The sequence below is a fragment of the Typopeltis vanoorti genome, chromosome 6 (assembly GCF_054136105.1).
Source record: "Typopeltis vanoorti isolate ZY-2024b chromosome 6, IOZ_Tvanoo_1.0, whole genome shotgun sequence".
Classification (NCBI taxonomy): Eukaryota; Metazoa; Arthropoda; class Arachnida; order Uropygi; family Thelyphonidae; genus Typopeltis; species Typopeltis vanoorti.
Genome location: NC_143554.1, coordinates 83,599,452 through 83,617,903, shown reverse-complemented (window position 1 = coordinate 83,617,903; position 18,452 = coordinate 83,599,452). Strand labels below are relative to the sequence as shown.

The following is an 18,452-nucleotide window of genomic DNA, read 5'->3' as shown; positions in this document are numbered from 1 at the left end:
ACCACCCACTTACTAGACAGAGTAAAGCAGATGACTACCACATAATTGGTATATGTATGCCTCCTATTTAAGTTATCCAGTAATCGCCAAAAAAAATCATACCAAGTTCATATAGCACCTGCCAGAATAATACCTGAAATTTTGAGATTAAAATAAAAAAAATGTCAGTTTTTGATAAGAGAAATTGATAAGCATCTTATGTTCAAACCATCAATCACAAACAGCACATTTATTCTGAAGGAAAAATAGACTACCCTTTATTCAGAGAAATGAGACACAGGAAGGAGAGTTGCCTTGTACCAACTCTTTCCCTCCTGTGGGTTGCTTTGTATTAAAAATATTACTTGTCAGTTGGGGGTGCTTAAGGGTCAAAGATGTATAACTGAGAGGAGACCTCCACATAGCCTTTAAAGGAATGCGGAGAACCGACCAGGGCTTCTGACCTAATGTCCAATCCTCACCTTCACGTGGTGCACTCTGTTGGGTATCTACTTGGATACTGAACGAACTAGGATGGGCTGGAAATTTGGGATTTAGCCGACCAAATTGTATTCTTATTGGCTTAAACCAATATAGAAAATGACAGTACAACATGACAAAATTTCATGCCGGCTGGGATGTCACCCAGTTAAACAAGGCCCCTTGTTGTTTTTGCCAGGGAACCAGGGCGAACAGAGAAAATTCAGCTACTGGAACAAATCTGAAAACAAACCCCAACTCAACATCAGAGTTAAAGATCGGTACTATCAACATAAGAAGCCTGAATGGCAAAGAAATGGAGCTAGCTGATGAATTAGATAAGTACCAGATCGACATAATATGGGTGACTGAAACAAAAAAGACAAAAACTGGTGAGATCTTTCTGAGCAATAAATACAAAATATTATATTCAGGCAATGACAATCAGGGAAAAGAAGGAGTAGCCATTGTATTCAACAAAAAATACGAGGCTCATCTTCTTTAATGGCAGGCAGTGTCAAGTAGAGTGATTTGGTCAAATATTAGAATGGGGAACTGGACAATGAGACTTATTTGTGCCTATGGTCCCACAGAAGGTTCTACTAAGGTAGAAGTAGAGGAATTTTTTGAGGGTCTAGAGAAAGCTACTGACACAATGAAAAAGGAAAAGTTGGTCCTTGTTGGGGATCTAAATAGTGAGTAGGAAGTGATTGTCAGACATACAAAAATGTTTTGGAAAAATTTGGAGAAAAGAGCAAAGCTAATAATAATGGCAAATACGAGTTGGATTTCTGCTCAGGAAATGGACTGGTTATTACTAACACCATGTTCCGACATAAAAATGTACACAAATTCACATGGAGAGAAGAGGCAAGGAATAAGAAAAGTCTCATTGAATATGTTATTGTTGATAGTGATGTTTCCTCCCTGGTGCAGGTCACCAGAGTGTACAGAGGATTTGAAATTGGAAGTGATCACTATTTAGTCTTGAGCAGGATAAAATTGAATTTCATATTGAAAAGAATGACATGTAAGAAAGTTTTAAAGTGAATAAAAGTTGAGCAGCTCTCAGATGTGAACTGTAGACTAAAATACACAAACATTATTGAAGGAAAAATGAAAGAGTTTGAGAACTGGAACCAAGAGATTCAGTGGCAAGCCTTGAAGAAAACCCTGATTGAGTCAGCCAGAGAGGCATGTGGTGAAGCTGTCTGCAAGGATAGAAAAATTACAACTCCATGGTGTACACAAGAAGTTAAAGAGGCAGTGAAGGAAAAGAAGAAAGCATATCAAAGGTTCCTGGCAAATAAGTCAGCTTGTGCTCTTAGAGAATACAGAGACAAATGTAAGAAAGCTAAACAGTGTGTAAAACTAGCTAAACAAAAGTCATGAGAGGACTTTGACAAGAACATAGAAAATAAATATGAAGACTGTAGCAAAATATTCTGGAGGTTGTTGAAGCTTAGGAATGGAGGAAAGAGTGCTGTAAAAGGAGTTAGAGATGATAAAGGTTACATGAAAACAGGTGAAAAAGATATCCTTGAAGTATGGAGTAATTACTTTGAAAAATTGCTAAATGAAGCAAGCAGTGATAGCACAGTGGTAAAAAATACTCAACAGGCATACAGTCAGGAATACATATCCATACTTGAAGTAGAAAAAGGCATCAAAGGCTTGAAATTTGGAAAGGCAAGAGGAGTAGATGATATTCGACCAGACATGCTGAAGTATGGTAGTATAAAAGTCTTACAGTGGCTGCACTGCATAGTTTAGAAAGCGTGGCCAGAAGGACGAATTTCCGATGATTGGAGTAGAGCTCTCATAGTACCCATATATAAAAAGGGAAATAAAACTGAATGTGAGAATTACAGAGATATTTCCCTACTGAGTGTTCCTGGCAAGATCTAAGCAAGTATACCTGAGAAACAGTTGAGAAGAATTGTGAAAGAAAAGCTGGGTGAAGAACAAGCTGGATTCAGGCCAAATAGAGGCTGTCAAGATCAGATCTTCACTTTACGACAAATAGTCGAGAAAGCATGGGAATATAACAAAGATCTGTATTTAAGATTTGTCGATTTGGAAAAGGCATATGACAAGGTGCCAAGAGAGAAGCTATTCAATATGCTACTGTTATATGGTGTCAATGGAAAATTATGTCAAGCAATACTTAGTCTTTATTTGAGTTGTAAGTCAGCAGTTAAAATTGAAGTATACGAAGATGGTTAAATGTTAAATCTGGTGTGAGACAAGGATGTACATTATTCCCTCTGTTATTCATTATTGATATGGATCACATTATGAACGAAAGTGGTATTAAACATGATATCAAAATTGGAGATATTAATGTCAGCTCTTTGGCTTTATGCAGATGATGTTATACTTTTAAATAAATCCACTACAAGTCTACAAGATTCTCTCACTAAATTGAATAACTGTTGTAATAGATATGATATGAAGGTCAGCAATAAAAAGACAAAGACAATGAAAATAGGCAGAATCATTGAAAATGTCAACTGTGTTGTGAATGGAGAACCTGTGGAACAAGTAAAACATTTCAGCTACTTAGGCACGATTTTTAGTGAAGATGGTAAATTAAATATAGAAATAGAGAACAGAATCAGCAAAGCTGGTATGGTGGGAAGTCAATTGAATAAATTCATATGGAATAAGAGAGAAATTAGTCGGAACACTAAATTAGCTGTATATAAGACAGTGTTCAAACCAGTTTTCACTTATGGATCCAAGTACTGGGTCAGAAGTAAAACACTTGACCAAAGACTAGAGACCGCAGATATGAGAGTCCTGAGAAAGATTAGAGGCTTGAACAGATGGCATCAATGGCAATATCATATTAAAAATGAAATATTAGGAAAGAACTTGACATTATCAGCATCCAGGAATGCATTAGCAGAGCTAATCTCGGGTGGTATGGTCACTTACATAGCATGGCAGAGGAAAGATTAGCAAAACAAGTGTGCTCTGTCAGGTTGGCAGCAAAACGACCCAAAGGAAGACCAAGATATAGGCAGATTGATATGGTACAAAGTGCTTAGACGATAGAAATATAAGATGTGATAATGTTGGAGTCTTGACAAGTAACAGACTGATTTGGAGAAAAACTGTAGATAGGAAGTTAGTAATGATGTAATTTTTTTCATGTAGTACTATTATATCCTGTACACCCCTTGAAGGTACATGGGGAATTTGATGATGAAGTTGTCAGTTGTTTCTTCAGAACAATGCATGTCCTGTGTCTGCACCATTAATGTTTTGGTCTTATTTAGTTTAGGCTTTCATTTGACATCAATATAAAAATTTGTCAAGGAATCATGTTAGTTGTTTAAGGGTAAAACCTGGCCAGATACATTGCATCTGCATTTCATTTAGGAAATGTTAAGAACATACAAATAAGGAAACAAAATGGAAAAAATGACCAAAATAACTGAAATATTTACAATTTAAATAAATTATCACTTGTTAGAGCTCTGTAGCTCAATAGAAAGGGCATTTGCTTTCATAGCAATAGGCTGCCTGAAAAAGAGACCAAATTTGATTCTTAGTCACCAACAAGAGGAATTTTTTCTAAGCATTTAATTAGTTCCTGAATTAATTGATCTGATACAGGCAAATGGGTTTTTCACCCCGTAAACTCAAGAAATAGACTACAGAACACATGCTGTTTCAGCAGACATACTGTTTTAAGGACCACAAGATAGTGGCAGTTTACTGGATGCTGCTTAATTATTTATAGTCTTGGGTCAGCTCATCTCTGATTGGAGACTAAACTCTCCACTAAATCTCCAAAAGTTAGATTGGGCTAAAATGGCCTCATTTACTCCCTATAAAGAAATAAAATCTTCTAATATTTTATGTATATCACTTGTTCTTTTGCAGGAATCTTCACTGTGACATGGTGAAGAGACTAGTGCAATAGAAGTGTATTGATCTATACTAACAGTATTCCACCAGTAAAGTTCCAAAATCAGGCAAAGTCAATGAAGAACCAGACTCAAGCCAATTCTGATTCAGTATGACTGCATTCTATAGCAGCTTCTAAACAACATCTACTATCTCCCTTATGGTAGAGACAGCTGACCACAAATCTTACTAGCTCAGACATGCTGAAACAGAACAAGGTTGTTAGATAAGAGAAAGTTACCCATCTTTTTTGCACAGAACAGAAAGTGTGATAATATCAACATTTCACAGGTCTAGTTAAACAAGCTGCTGACAAGCTGACATTGTGGTAGAAGAGATGAACCCCTGCATCACAACTATAAATTAGCAAAATAGAATGAGCAAAATGCCAGTATCTGGTATTGTGGCACTTAAATATCCAGAGAACTTACTTTGGTAGAGAAACTAAATTATTAGACTAGACATACTATTACAAAACACAAGGACAAAAATTGCAAAAAATGATGATTGCTATACACAGTGAGAGTAACACAATATGTAGAATACTCAGAATACTAGAAAAGTAGAAATATAAGATCTGATAATGTTAGTTTAGTCTTTGAAAGGTAACAGATTAATTTGGAGGAAAATTGTAGATAGGAAGTTCGTAATTATGCAAGTTTCATGTAGTACTCTCATATTCTTATACTCCTTGAGGGCAAGATGTCAGGAATTTGATAATGCTGAAAAGAAGAAAAAAAAATCAAGTTGGCATCACTAGTGTTGCATATTAATAGTAGTAGTGCATTTTTGAACAATAAATTAAGAGTCATAGTATAGCTTTTCCTTACATGCACCCCCCCCCTCTCAAGCTGGACATAGTTCTTCAGTGCCATCTCTTAATATTGCTGGTCCATGTTGATGCTATGTTTTCCCATTAGTGTTGGACATTCTGAAAATGGCATCAGTAACAAAGTATACATCAGTAGTGTGGGGAAAGCTATAGTTCAGAGACGGAGTTTCACCCAAGATTTTTCTCAGGATATGCGACTAAAATTATTACATATGAATCAAAAATGCAGAAGGTTTATGGACTGCTGGATAAACAAAAAATGAACGAATGTAATAAGCTACAGTGTTCCAAAAAAAGGAAAATAATGTTGCCAAGTGCAGTCAGTAAATAGATGCAAGTGTTAGTAATGATAGAAATGGGAAAACTGGAACCGATAGAGCAAAATTAAGTGTCTAAAGAATGAGACCAAGCATCTAAAAAAAAAATAAATAATTAATGAGGATGAAAGTCAGGGACATGAAGCAGGTATAGTGTCAAAGAATAATCATTAGAAGTGTGGTGAATAACAAGATACATCAAAACATGTTTTCCAGGTGGAATATTGAGAGAAGTAACTGATCTCTGCATGGACTGATTGCCAAGATGACCAAGTCATCTGAAACAAAAAGTTAATGTACGGAGTGAATTTGAAGACAAGTTTGAATGATTTAAGGTTATCATATTGCATTTGAATTGGTTTGACTGTTTGAAGAGTTTGGATTGAGATAAAGTCTGGGTAGCTAAGGGCCAATGATTGTGAAGAAGATTGTGGAAGAACAAGAGGTAGATGGATACAAGGATGATTATGGTAGGACATAGTGATGGAATGCATAAAGATGTGGAGAAGGTATACAAATGGAAATCAATCAAGAATACAGGAACATTAGTCAGAGAAAAAGAGATATTCAAGTAGCTAGCATATCGAGAGAGCAAGTCTCAAGGAGCAGACTTATGTCTATGCTAATGTAAGGGGCTTTTGCTTGGAAAGACAATCAAGTTCACTAATGTCTGCTAGCATGCCATGTCTATATTTTCTTCATGTCTGCCAACTTTATGTAAAAGCAAGTTGCATTATACATTTCCATTACTGTTTTCTTTTGCATCAAGTAAGCATGTCCAAAGATATATCACTGGTGTAAGTGAAACTTGGTTATCCGAGGATGATTAACGATCAGGAACAGAAATCAAGGAATAGAGATTTTTTCTGAGGGATAGGAAAATAATAAAAGAGGAGTAGAGAAGTGCTGTTGAGGAAATGACATTGTTCACTTAACGTGTGTTGAAAATTGTAGTAGATGAAGATTTTGAAGTATGAGGTTGAAATTACCATACCTAGGATGTTATATGCTAAAAAATTTAGAGCACCAATTGTGAAATCATTGATCAAATAAAAAAAGAAACAAACTTAATGGAAGAATTTAGTTATAAGAATGGGAATTGCAGGAGATAGTAAATGGGAACAAGAAAAGTGAATATGTTGAATTTCTAAGGATAACTATATATCTTCAGCAGCAGCATGTGATGGAAGCAACAAGATTTTAAAGCTGGATTTGTGGTATCTTCGCAGAATGTTGTTAATGAGGTGTCAACAGTGCTGCTGCTGGTAGGAAAAACAAACTACTTGTTTGGGAATTGGGAAAAAGCAAAACTTACTGTTGAAAATGTAAGGTGGATGATTACAAGCTCTGTCAACAACTAGCATCAATACCATGGATCAATGAGCTGTGCAGACACAAACTGACAGTATGGTAATTCAGTGGTGTAGCTAGAGCTGCTGCCACCTGGAGCGGTCCCCGAGTTTGCTGCTCCTCTCAATACACCAAAAATACTACAAAAAGTCAAAACGACGTATAGGGAAATAAATTAAAACACTATTTTTATTTTTGAAGTAAAACTTAAATTCCAACATTCTAAGATGTTATTTTCCTTGCTTTTCTGTTAGCAAAATCGATGACATTGGCAAAGTCTATTTCATAGTAATTCTAAATCAATTTTATTTAGAAAAATTCCTCTCACAACTAGCAATACTTACAGCAATTGCGAGGAAAATTCGCAGTAGTATTACAATAGGAAGCAAGTTCTCGAGACTGTATTGTAGAATTAACTGCAAAAGTTCAAAAAGCTTCAAAGTGCTGCACGGGGTGGACCGCCCCCCCCTCTGCATCCCCCCTAGCTACACCACTGTGGTAATTGATGAGAAGCATCTGACACAAAGTAAGTAATATTTGTCCCAAAATATATATTCTTGTTTAATCTTTTATCCAATGTATGCAGAGTTTACACATGAGGTAATGTGACTAGACTACTTGAATATAGATGACCTCAAATCAACTGCCTTAGTATCCCCATAATGGAAAGCACACTGCTTTTTAGAAGTATATAATACTATGCATTCATTAAAGAAGGATAACTATTCACGCCAGTTTCTACCTTTGAGATCCAATCAGTCACATTGTGAGATACTAAGACAACTGATGTGAAGTTATCCTCTACATGCACAAGGGCCTAGTTGTGAAGATACTTCACACAATTTCTATTTGTTTAAACTTCGGTAAAGGATTAAAAAAAGATGATTTCTTGGCAAGTATAATTTACTTTATCCTAGTGAAAAAACTTTCTAGAACCATCTCTGATCCAGAGTGCTTTAATAAGGTCATAAGTCCCTTTTTGTTATCTGTATATGAGGAATACCATTTCTACATTAATTAAAAAGTTGGTATCATCCTAGTTCTGGCTCCCACTCAGGAGACCTCAAAGGTTGAAACTGGTCTGGGTTGCACCTAATGGCAAGGGACCAGAAGCAACTGCCATTTGTTTAAGAGACATGTTTGCAGCATTTAGACCTTTAAAAGTCTCCCTTGGATTTTGTGATGATCACGTTACAGCTGTTGCGAGTTGCAGTATAGGCAGTGAGCAGTTGGGGTTTTAGTCTTGAGCCATTTATGGTATGCAAAGGTTTTTTTTCCCTTTTACTGCATTAGCACCCTTTTTTGAGAACCACAAGGTTCGGATGGTCATTGAATTTGGAATGAAATAAGGGATGAAGACCTTCAATTCCTGTGGTTTAGGTGAAAACAATTTCTGTTGTCTGCCCTGAGTAGATAATTGGATCAGGAGAACTGAAACAGTACAGTCATCCCTCAACTTACGTCCATTCGAGTTGCATCCTTTTGACGATATGTCCGTGATCCCATAAGGGAATAAATAACATTTTCAACTATACTTTCAAACAAGACGTAAGCAAGCATAAAATAAAAAGGTTTTTATTTAGCAAAAATGGTAGCAACAGTGCATTCAGCGGCAACCTCCCTCGACAGTCGGCACTTGGCTTCAACAGTTCCTCTGTTGATTTTTGCGTTTGAAAAATGTTATTTGTCTATTTATCATTAATTATTTTGCGATATTTTGTGCAACATGGCCCCTACATACCCAATTAAAAAACTTAGTGAAGAATTACAGGAGGTGGTGAGCGATTGATCTTGAAAATGCAGTTGCAAGTTATAAAGCAACGTGAAGCTGGTAAGCAAATCAGTGTGATCACACACGACTTTGGATGGTCTCATTCTACAGTGACGGCCATTTTGAAAAATAAGGATAAAATCGTAGAGGAAGTGAAGGAATCTGCTTCCATTAAATCGACAATAGTGACGAAGCAACGACAAGGTCATAATCAGTGATCGGAAAAGCTACTTCCATCATACATAGAGGACCTGAACCTAAAGCACATGCTTTTGGTTCAGGTCCTTAGCATTAGCACTATGACCATAACTGCTAAGGCACTAAGTCTCTTCAACACGTTGAAGGAGAAAGCAGGGCTCGATTACGACTACAACGCTTCTTCCAGTTGGTTCATGAGATTCAAGAAGAGTTTTGCACTGCATAATGTGAAAATATATGGTGAATCTGCAAGTTCCAATGAGAAGTCCCTACTGTTAAGTCCCTAACCCCTATAACTCTGTTGATTTAATGTATTGACTTATGTCCGAACCAACTTGCATCCTTCCTGATGGAATGGAACTCCTGACGTAAGTCGAGGAGTGACTGTATTTGGACCACTGAAAAGAGCAATGGAAGTTAGAGGTCTTCCAATTTAGCACCCTCATAGTGCCAAAGGACACAAGACTAAGAAGTGATGAGTGAAGGTTGTTTTGTGGCAAGAGACTTGTATGAGGTTGTTACGAAGAGGAGAACTGACATCCACAGTACACTTGGAAAGGGATCTTGTTAGGAAGAGATCAAGTATATTGGCAAATTGGAGGGCATTGTCAGGAACTGCGATAGGCCATTGATAAAGTTGACAGTGATGCCTCAACATCACTGTCAACTTTATCAGAACTGGAGAAAGGAAGCCAATTTGAGTAGTGAACATTGAAGTCTCCAAAGAAGGATGACCTCACTATTAGGGTATGTTGACTGTAAAAAGTCGAGAGATTGGAGTAGTGGTTATGAGTTTGGAAAGTAATAGAGCATATGAAAAGGATAGGTTGGTTCAGTAGAGAAACTGAGCCTAACCAGATCAAACAAAGGGGAAGATGGAAATCAATGTTTTGCAATCTCTGGCATGATATGTCAGTTTTGACGAAAGTACAAGTGCTGCCCTAGTGGCAGAAAGAACTGTAATTTGTGTAGTTTGGGCAGTTGAGGTGAATATTGTTGAGGTTCCCAGTTGGAATTCCAATAAGAATAGTCATTCTTAGATGACAGTAGCTGGTGGTGTACCTCATTTATAATGCTGTTTAGGCCACAGACATCAGTGAACAGGATGCAGACTTTTTTTTTTTTTTTTTGGTAAAAATTAAATGTTTTAAAAAGTAAAGTTGAGTAGTTATTAAAAGATAAATTGTATATTCAACTATACAAGTATTGTTGAAGAAACAATAAAACAGTTTGAAAACAAAAATCAAACCTTGGAGTGTCAGTGGCAAACTATGAAGAAAACACCAATTGATTCAGCTAAGGAGGCACGTGTTGAAATTGTTTGGAAGAATAGAAAATAACAATATGATTAAAGAAGTAGGCCTGGAAAAAAACAAAAGATATCAAAAGTTCCTAACAAATAAGTTGGCAGATGCCCTAGAAGAATATAGAAAAAAAAGATGTGAGAAAAACTGTGTGTGAAGAGAAGCTAAACAAAAGCTGTGGGAAAACTTCAGTATGAATATAAAAAGTAAATATTAGGAAGGTCGCAAATGTTCTGGAGGCTATTGAAAAAGCTTAGAAATGGAGGAAAGTACTGTAAAAGGAATCAAAAGATGATAAAGGTGACATGGAAACTGAAGATAAGAATATCTTAATGTCTGGAATAATTAATTTGAAAGACTTAAATGAAACAAACAGTGTAGAACCATACTAGAAATTTTTCAGGAGGAATGCAGAGCAACACATGCACACACTTGAGATAGAAAAAGCAGCAGAAAAATACAACCAGAAATGCTTCTATATATGGAGGAATAATTCTGCAGTACCTACAATGCATAATCCAGAGGGTCTAGTCAGATGACTGGAGTAGAACTCGTGTAGTTCCCATATATATATATATATATATATATATATTTTTTTTTTTTATTATTATTTTTAATTTTTTTTTCAAGCTTTACCTCACTAAAGCTTTCAAGAATTAGAATAATTACTCTACTAAATGTTTCTGGTAAGATTTATTCAAGCATGCTTGAAACGAGGCTGACAGATTATGGAAGAAAAACTTGGACAAGCTGGGTTCAGGTTAAGTAGAGGTAGTTAAGATCAGATTTTCACTTTATGAAAAGTAGCTGAGAAATCATGAGAATGACAAGGGTTTGTACTTAATGTACTTGAGTTTTGTACATCCAGAAAAGCATACAAGGTACCTAGAGACAAAACACTACAATTATATGGGATAAATGGAAGATTATACAGAATGATATAATCTATATGCAAGTTGTCAGTCAGTTAGAATTGAAGGAAATAAAGGAAGGCTGTTTGATGTAAAATCAGGGGTAAGACAAGGATGCATATTATCTTCACTCTTATTCATCATCTATATGGATATAATTATGTAAGAAAATAGCATTAGGACAAATATTAGAGTTAGACATATCAAGCTTAGTTCTTTGCTTTATGCAGATGATGTACTCCTAAACATCATCTAGTGCAAGTCTCCAGGATTGTCTAAATAAATTGAATAACAGCTGTAACAAATTTGGCAAAAATCGGCAATAAAAAAACCAAAACTATGAAATTAGGCAGGAACACAGAAAACTTCAGCTACATTCTGAATGGAAAACTCATAGAATGAGTCAAGTATTTCAGCTATTTAGGTACAGTTTGTAGTGAAGACTGCAAGTTAAATCTGGAAGACAATAGAATAAGCAAAACTGATATGGTGGGTGACCAGCTGAATAAATTTATATGGAATAAAAAAGAAATTAGCCAAAACACAAAACTAGTAATATACAAGACAGCGTTCGAGCTAGTTTTAAGTTATGGATCTGAGATTTAGGTTAGAAATGAAGCAGTTGATAAAAAACTAGAGACTACAGATAAGTTGTGAGAAAAATTAGGGGAGTGAACAGATGGCATCAATGGTAAAATCATTAAAACTGAACATACAGATAACTCATATGCAATTTTGGTATCTGCAGTTTCATTATTACAGTACATAAGAATTACTGTTGTTTCCTCTCCAAGGTGTTGAAGCTTTCATGATGCACCTTGTTTCCTACCTCCACCCTTCTGTTCAGTGGCTGTGTCCATTATGAGTCCTTACTGCCTTATTGGTCTCTACAGTACCCCATAAATAACTTCTACACCCTTTGAGTAAAATGCCTGGCAACAGAAAAGTAAACTAAGTGAAAAGAAGAATGTGAAGCAAGACCAAGTGTCCGATTCTTCTTCAGTGAAGTTGAAAGTTCTGAATCTGTTTGATAAAGGTGAATGTAGAACTGACATTCAAAAGTGCAATGAGATTGAGTAATAAATTGGGGACAGGAAGATGCATGTAGCAATAAGGGAATGGAATTTCTAGAATTCTTGAGGGACAAATGTCTTAGGCAACGTATAACAGAGAAAACAAGAGGTTCAAGAAATTTGGATTTGGTTATAGCATCAGAAGAGTTGATAATAACTGAGATGACATCTCTCCCACCAATTGGAAAGAGTGACCATATGGTTTTGACTTGGAAAATGAATAGACATGGAGGAGTATCAAGTTAAAGCAGGTGATTATAATAGTCTTAGACATCAACCTGGGGAAGTTTCGTGGAGAGAGGGGTTGGAAGGCTGGGATATCATTAGTGCTTGGGAAATTGTGAAGGAATATTTGTTAGCAGCAATGGTAAGCTGTATTCCACGAGCAAAGAGGAGGACACAATTTGGAGTAAAGTGGATGACAAACAATATTAAACAGGAACTGCATGCAAAAAAATAGGCTATGGAAAAGATATAAAGAGACAGGTGAAGAGAAAGTGTATGAAAAATATAAGACACAGGCCAGGAGAGTGACTAGTATGGTAAGGAAGGCGAAACTAGAATATGAGAAAAGATTGGCACTAAGATCCAAAGAAAATCCTAGGGAATTTTTTAGCTATGTGGCCAGTAGGAGGAGAAATGACTGTGGAAGAATGACATTGTTGGATAAAAATGGGAATAGAGTGACTGATGCAGAGGACAGTGGAATTGTTCAATGAACAATTTATTGGAGTATTTCATCCTGGAGGAGTCAATTTTAATACTAGAGAGATAGGGCAGGTTCAAGGTTTAGACGTGCAGGAGGAGAGTGCGTTCCAAATACTGAGTACTCTGGATGTCAGTAAAGCTGTGGGACTGGATGGTATTTCACCACGAGTTTTGAGAGAATGTGCTAAGGAACTGACAGTGCCTGTCAGTTCCTGGTTTTCAATGAAAGATTGGATGCAGTAAAGGTGCCCATGGAATAGAAGGAAGGTAAGATAGTGGTATTGCATAAGGGCAGTAGCAAACTGGAAATGTCTAATTATAGGCCAGTTTATGTGTCATCAGTAGTTGGTAAGATCTTGGAGAAAGTAGTGAGGGACGATATACAGCACTGGGCAGATGAGGGTAATGTTATCTGTGAGAGTCAACATGGATTTGTGAAGGGGCGCTCTTGTTTTAGCAATATGCTAGCCTTTTATAATAAAGTTACAAGAGCATTAGATGAGGGAAAGGCATATACTGCCATTTTCCTAGACTTAGCAAAAGCATTTGATAGGGTACCACATGATAAGCTGATATTCAAGTCTAGTGTGGTTCCACAGGGCTCAGTACTGGGATCTATATTGTTTAACCTTTATATCAATGACATTGTCAGTGGATTGCAGGGGGATATTCAGTTGTTTGCAGATGATGCAAAGGGTTATTAGTAATAGTGCAGATGTGGTAGCCCTGCAAGAGGATTTGAATAAGCTAGATAGATGGGCAAATGAATGGGGAGTGTCGGTTTAATGCAGCAAAATGCAAGGTCTTGAGGTTTGCTGCATACTCTATGGGAGGAGTTAAACTGGAGGAAGTAGGGGAGACAAGAGATCTGGGGTTGATGATTGATAGAAATCAAAAATTTATGGGACATATTGCAAAAGGTGGTGAAGGTAACACAGAAGATTGCTGCAATAATGAGAAAGACACTGACCTGCAGAGATAAAAGGGTTATCATTCTGTTGTATAAGACTCTGATCAGACCACACTTAGAATATTGTCCTCAGATCTGGTCCCCAGGATTTAAAGGGAATAAATTAACTGTGGAAAGGGTACAAAGGCAGATAACAAAAGATGGTTTCAAGACTGTACAATGTTAGTTATGAAGATCACTTGAGAGAGTGTTGACTACAGAGTTTGGTGGATAGAAGAAGGAGAGGTGATATAATCGAGACTTAAACTGTTGAGAAGTGGTCACAGGGTTGACACTGGGGGAGTTCTTTCGCTTGGTTGAACAGCGGAAAGGAGTTATGACAAGGGGCCATCCCTAGAAGTTAAGAAAGGAGACTGTGAGCAAGAGGGTGTGGCATGGTTTCTTTGCATGGAGGGTAGTTGAACCATGGAATGCATTGCCTGATAGAGTGGCGAGAGCGAGAATGGTCAATGAGTTTAAGGAGTGGTATGATAGACTGTTTCCTAGGAGGGACCTCCCTTGATGAGTCTTGATAGACTGCTTCTTAGGAAGTCCCACGATGAGTCTTTTGACTCCATGGAGGCCTGAATAATAATAATGCTGATACAATTGTACAAGAGCTCAAAATGTCCACAAATCTCAGACTAGAATAATGAAAACTCAATGGCATGCAATATGAAAAAAAGATGCAAAGGATACTGGCTATATACATGAAGTATTACAACATGCTTTTGTCTGGGGCATGTCATACTAGAAAAGATGAAAGGTTTGAAGAAAGATGAAAAGCAACCAACACCTTTTATTGGAAGAAGTTGTGCATGGTTCAACCATTATGAGTCGCTATGCATTCCACAATCTCAACATGACTGGCACAGCTGCAGATCACATTGCCACTGAAGAAAAAGCCAGACCCAGAAGAGATAAAGGTTGAATTAATGCAGAAGTCATATTTCTCATACACAAATAGTAAAAAGAGGTGGATCACCTTACCAAGTGAAAAACTTTCTATAAACTACTAACTCTCATCAAGAGTATTTTAATAAAGGTGATATATCTTTAATGTTATGTGTGTATGTGAAATATGACTTCCCTACATTAATTCCACTTCGGTATCTGTTCTAGATCTGGCTTCCATAAATGCATTTCTGAAAAGATGCTTTGCACCGAGACAAATGCTGTGAAGTCATTAGCCTTTAGATATAAGTATCCTAGTTGTGAAGATAATTCGTGAAATCTGTTTTGCTCATGCTTGGATCAAGGATTAAACAATATAATTTCTTGGCATTTATTACTAATGATCTCCTGTCAATTTTTCTCCAAATCAGTACCTACATCACCTGTCAACACTCCAATATAGTAAAATCCTATTTCCTTCTTCTAGAACTAAGGCACTTTTAACTATATTAGTCCCTCCAAATCTTTGTTTCCTGACACCTTGGCAATGAACACTTGTTCAAACATTTCCTTTCCTTGTTTAAGTGATCACACCACCTTCGATCAGCTTTGCTCACATAATTTTGAATGCTAAAAATTGTCAACTTCCTAACATATTCATTGATGCCATTTGTTTATGCCCAAAATTTTTTCTTGGAACTGTCTGATCAAGTTCTATTTCTAATCAAATTCTCAGATAGACAAGTTAAAATGGGTTATAAAATTCTTTATAAAAGAAGGTTTAACGGCAAAAGAAATTCATAGGCACTCTTCTCCTTCGTCAATTAAGAAATGGGCTACCGAGTTTAAATGTGCCCGTACCAGTCTTGAAGATGATCCACGTGAAGGATCTCCAAAGTGTAACACCACCAGAAACCATTCATCAAGTGCATGATATGGTATTGGATGACCTGCAAGTCAAAGCGAGTGAAATTGCTGAGACTATAGGCATTTCAAAAGAATGTGTAGGATATATTTTGCATGAAGAATTGCAAATGAAAAAGCTTTGTGCAAGATGGGTGCCACATTAGCACAAAAACACACTTGCATGAAAATCTCTGAACAGTGCTTGGAGCATTTTAACAATAAAACTGATTTTGTGCATTGATTTATTATATGGACGAGACTTGGATTCACCATTACACACCAGAATCCAAACAGCAGTCAAAACAGTTCAGAAGTTGGTTGTTCAGCACCAAAGAAGACAAAGTCATGGCATTGGTGTTTTGGGATGCTAACAGGCATTTTGTTTATTAATTATCTTGAAAAGGGTAAAACAATAAACAGGGAATATTATACCGATCTTTTAACCAGTTTTAAGGGTCTACACTATGAACTGTTGGAACATCCACTCTATTCCCCAGATTTGGCTCCCTATGACTTCTATCTCTTCCCAAAACAAAAATCTTCCTTGCTGGTCAGCATTTTTCTTCAAATCAAGAGGCGATTGCAGCTGTAGAGAGATATTTTGCAGATCTTACTGACAACCACTACAGGGACGGGATAATGGCACTGGAGCATTGCTGGTATAAATTTATTAGTCTTAAATGAGATTATGTTGAAAAATAAAACTAATTTGGAAATTATAAAATTTGTTTTTTCATTGTTAGGCTGAGAACTTTTCAGACCACCCACGTATTCCTGACTGTAATCTTCTTGAATATTTTTGACCACCGTTTCATATTACTTGATGTTCATGTAGCAATCTTTTGAAGTATTACTTCAGATATCTAGAATATTTTCAGTTTATGTCTCCTTTATCACTAATTACTTTTATAGCACTTTCGGTTATTTTTAAGCTTTCAATAGGTTCCATAACATTTTGCCACCTTCATGCATGTATCAAACTCACTTGCTAAGAACTTTCAAAATGCTTCTTTTACAGGACTTTTTTTTTTTTTTTTTTATTATTATCCTTGCGGACCACCTTTTCACATGCCTCCGTACCTGAATATCAGCGTTTCTTTCAGAGATTGAGGTTTGTTGCTTTAACTTTTTTTTGAACAATATTTGTATTAGTTCAGTCTACAGTTCACCTATAAAAGTACTTGACCAATTATTTTCTTAGAATAAATTCTGTCAATCTTTTGAAATTATATTTAATTTTAAGCAGGATAAAATTTCAATTTTAAATATCCTGAAATATTGCTGAACTATATGATAATACTCAGGTGAACTTTTTTCAGTCTTCTCTTCGTGTCTTTAACATGGAATCCAAGGACCAGCTAGCTTTTCATTTCCTTTATTATCTGCTTTTTCTTAATCATTCAGAATCCTCCACATCTTTAGAAGAATCTTCTATAGTGCAATAGGCACAACTAAGTTTCTTCATCCAATTTTCCATTTGAAAATTGGTCCACATGACTACTTGCAATTCCTGTCAATTAAATATCTTCATGTTTGATGCTGTATGCTATTGCCACTCCTTTTATCTGAAAATCTCATTTCATCTTCTTTATACCTTCTTTTACCATGTGGTGTTGACAGTTTATTAATCAGACCTCAAACCATTCACAGGATAAGGTGGTCAAGCCCTACGCCCCAAGTGTATCTTATGTCCTGTAATGTTGAGTTCTCAAGGCTGGTTTGCCTGCTTTGCGGAATGAAAAACTCCAGGATAAACTGGGGGAAAAACCCTACTGTCCATGTCCAAGACCAGCTAACTTGGACATGGTAGGAAGATCCTTCAGCTCCTCATGTCACTGACAGGAATCACACCTAGGACACTCCTTCTCCAGGCATATGGTTGCAAAACGCACAGCCACTAGGCTAACCACGTGGATTTTATCTGAATATACAATCTATTATTTAGCAGGATATCACCTTGGTCTATATAACACTAAATGATTTTCATGTGGTACTACTCTTGTTCTGCAAGTTCTTTTCTACTGATACTTCTTTGGTCTCATTCTATTTCAGTGACAAAAATTACAAAGTTTAATAGTCACCAAGATTGTAAAAAAAAAAAAACCTTACCATAATGAATGGCAAAGGTTTTTTTTTTTAAAAGCATTACCAAGTTCCAAAGATTCAAGTTACTAAGATACAAAAGTTAAAAATTATAAGCTTGCTTGAGTATTAAAGCAGCCTTTTTTATCCAATTAGGTTAATAAGATTAATAATCCTTTAATATAATTCCACTTAATTTGACATACTTGTGTGCATTTTTAGAAGGTAAGTTGACATACCACTTGGAAAATGACTTGATGGATTAGATGTTTAAGCTGATAACTGAGCATACAGATACTGATCAGATAGCCAAAAAAACATGAATAAAAGTAAGAATTTAGAATAGCTAAAAACCCATTACATACATGGCAAGCCAGCAACACAATTGTGCTGGATGTTTCACTAAAAACGTCAGATGAATAGATAACTGAGCTTGTCATTTGTTTAATGAGACAATGTATTAAGAGGAGTTATGTTGGTTTGAGCAATGGGGAGCAATTTATTAAATTGGCCCAAGAGCAAGAGTAGGTAAGGTCTTTGGGTGGTTCTAAACACTAGAGATTAGGAGCAATGCAGATTAGTTTTGTTTCATTGGAAATATTATAATGATTACTTTGTTGATATCATAAGCATGTTTGGATAGTACTGTATATAAAGATCTCGGTGATGGAATCATTTGTGTTGTGGGTGTATTTCCCCCCCCCCCCCCTCAGCAGTGGAAAGAAAGTAAGTAGTCTGGTATAGAATTATTGCAATCTTGATAACATTCAATCAACTTTT

The 18,452-nt window shown here is 36.3% G+C and overlaps 1 protein-coding gene across 1 annotated transcript in view; it reads right to left on the bottom strand.

Annotated features, from left to right (window-relative positions):
- LOC150105643 (uncharacterized) overlaps positions 1 to 18,452 on the bottom strand; it is a 116,038-nt gene that overhangs the window by 76,342 nt on the left and 21,244 nt on the right. The gene's annotated exons all lie outside the window — the stretch shown is intronic.